The 2,677-nt window shown below is 54.2% G+C and overlaps 1 protein-coding gene across 12 annotated transcripts in view; it reads left to right on the plus strand.

The window, feature by feature from the left end:
- Positions 1-881: 881 nt before the first annotated feature.
- Positions 882-2,677, plus strand: part of MPPE1 (metallophosphoesterase 1) — a 37,260-nt gene continuing 35,464 nt past the window's right edge. For 11 of the 12 annotated variants that reach the window (XR_003309745.2, XM_026455992.2, XM_026455993.1 and 8 more), the window contains exon 1: positions 882-1,010. The gene's annotated coding sequence lies outside the window, so the exon portion shown is untranslated. The other variant, XM_026455994.1, reaches the window with a different exon arrangement.

Genomic DNA, 2,677 nt, shown 5'->3' on the forward strand with positions numbered 1-2,677 from the left:
AAAAGCAAATGCATAATAAATACTATAGTTATCCTGATAGTCTCCTTCATTCATCACACATCTCTGCACATCTCTGGAGGACACTTTCCAAGGCTCCGGGGGAGCCGGAGAGGCCCAGCCAGGTCTGGTGGGTCCCGGAGCGGCAGCGCGGCGCGGGAGGGGAATGGTGAGGCACGGCCTGGCTGCCACCGCGCGCGGAGCCCGGAAGCGGCTCGAGGGCTGTCAACTGCCCGCCCGGCTCCTCCAGGGCCTGGAGCTTGGACGCTGGCTCTGGGGGATTCTGGGGGCGGGGACGCGGGCTCGCGGGGAGCAGTGGTCGGCCCCGGCCGCCGCGGTGGCTGTGCTCAGAAGCCGGCCCTGGCGCCAGGAGCCCGGGCGCGCGGCGCGGGGCGCGAGTTCCCCTACCCGCCCGTGCGCCCCGTTCGGGCCTTTCCTGGGCCCTAACGACAGCTCGCCCGTGCGTCGCCCTCGCAGCTCTTCTGTGTCCCCAAAATGCCTTTCCCGCGCCCCCCGCCCTTCTGCGGTGACTGCCCAGGGTGCTCCGTAATGCCACAGTCGGACTGCCGAGCCTGCCGGGCACTTGGGGGAGGGCGCGAGGGGCCCGGACGCGGCCGCCGAGCGTAGGTTTCGGCCTTTACTCTCCGCAGTTGCGCACGGAGCCCCAGCTGGGGTTGTCCGCTCTGGGGATCGCAGGCAGCGGAGCCCCGGGCGCCACCCGCCGGCCCCTTCAGACAGCCCGCTTCCGCCGCCGGCGGTGGGACGCCGGCGCAGGGCAAACGCGGCGGCTCCGGGAAGACTGGCTTCCCCACCCGCCTGAGGCCGCTGGGGCGGGGCTTCAGTGACAGTCCCGCGCGCTACCGCGGAAACAGGAAGTTGGTTGGGTGCGCGCCGGCTCGGGCTGCAGGTCGCGGGTCCCTCGGCCACCGAAGCCGCCCTGCCCAGGTGAAAGGGCTCCCGCACCGCCCGGTGCTCCCCTGGCGTTGTGCGCAGAGCTGGAAAGCATGGCTGTTGTATGTATTCTTGCGCCCGTGTGACAACATTTAAACTTCTAAAAACGGAACCTCTTTTTTAGAAAAACAGCACTCTGCAAATTATTTGCTGGAAAATCTCGATGACTTAGGGCCCATGTGTGACTTCGCATGGGTCTCTCATTCTAGTTTACTGGTGTAAATTTTTTTTTAAAATCCATCTTATCAAAAAATACCGCTTAAGGTGGAAAATTTCAAATGCAAGTCGCCCTTGATGAGATTGCAATTAATATATTTAAGATAGTGAGTTAGAGAAAAACTACAGATTAGTGCATATTATTATTATTTTTTTCATATTTTGGGGGGATTAGATTTTTAACGATAACTTTGAAGTTAAAAATTAAAAGGCTGGGCGCGGTGGCTCAGGCTGGTAATTCCAGCACTCTGGGAGGCCGAAGGGGGAGGATGGCTTGAGCCCAGAAATTTGAGACCAATCTGGGCAACATAGCAAGACCCCCCGCCCTCCCATAACTACAAACGGTACCAAAAAAAAAAAAAAAAGCCAGGCGTGGTGGCACGCACCTGAAGTCCCTGCTACTCGGGAAGTTGTGGGTGAAAGGATCGCTTGGGCGCGGGAGTTTGGGGCTGCAGCGAGCTGTGACGCAGCCTGCAGTTGACAAAAAGTCAAACTCTGTAAAATGTTTGAAGGGATTTATTCTGAGCCAAATATGAGTGACCATGGCTGGTGACACAGCCTTTTGGAGACTCTGAGAACATGTACCCAAGGTGGTCGGGGCCCGCTGTGGTTTTATACATTTTAGGGGAGCCATGAGTCATCAAATACATGTACGATTAAGATTTACATTGGTTCGGTCCATAACGGTGGGACCACTGAGGCGATTGGTGGGGGGTCGGGGGCTTCCAGGTTATAGGTAGATGGAAAATTTTCTGATTGGCATTTGGTTGAAAGATTTATCATCAATGGAAAGGAATGTCTGGGTTACAGTAAGAGGCTGTGGAGACGGAAGTTTTATCACGCAGATGAAGCCTCCAGGTTAGTATCCAGCATGTTAAATGCTGGTCTGCTTTTCCTGAATTCCAAAAGGGAGGGGGACAAAATGAGGCAAGTTCCAACCCCACTTCCCATCAGGCCTAAACATGTTTTTCTTAAAACAACCTAAAACAAGATGAACTCTGGAATGCCCTTGGTGGGGGTCCATGCAGATGGTTGAGGGGCCTTAGGATTTCATTTTTGATTTACATTGGGCAGTGGAGTGAGACCCTATCTCTAAAAAAAATAAAAATAAAAATAAATACAAATCGAAAAGTTCAAAGGTAAATTTTTTTTTTTTTTTTTGAGATAGAGTTTCACTCTTGTTTCCCAGGCTGGAGTGCAATGGTGCGATCTTGGCTCACCACAACCTCTGCCTCCCGGGTTCTAGCGATTCTCCTGCCTCAGCCTCCTGAGTAGCTGGGACTACAGGCACCACCACTCCAGCTAATTTTGTATTTTTAGTAGAGATGGGGGTTCTCCATGTTGGTCAGGCTGGTCTTGAACTCCCGACCTCAGGTGATCCGCCCGCCTCGGCCTCCCAAAATGCTGAGATTACAGACATGAGCCACCGCACCTGGCCTAAAGATAAAATATTTTGCTCCCAATTATGGCTTGCAGTGATTATTCATATGTGTTGGGCAGAAATGTTTCATAT

The sequence above is a fragment of the Piliocolobus tephrosceles genome, chromosome 18 (genome assembly GCF_002776525.5).
Source record: "Piliocolobus tephrosceles isolate RC106 chromosome 18, ASM277652v3, whole genome shotgun sequence".
Lineage (NCBI taxonomy): Eukaryota > Metazoa > Chordata > Mammalia > Primates > Cercopithecidae > Piliocolobus > Piliocolobus tephrosceles.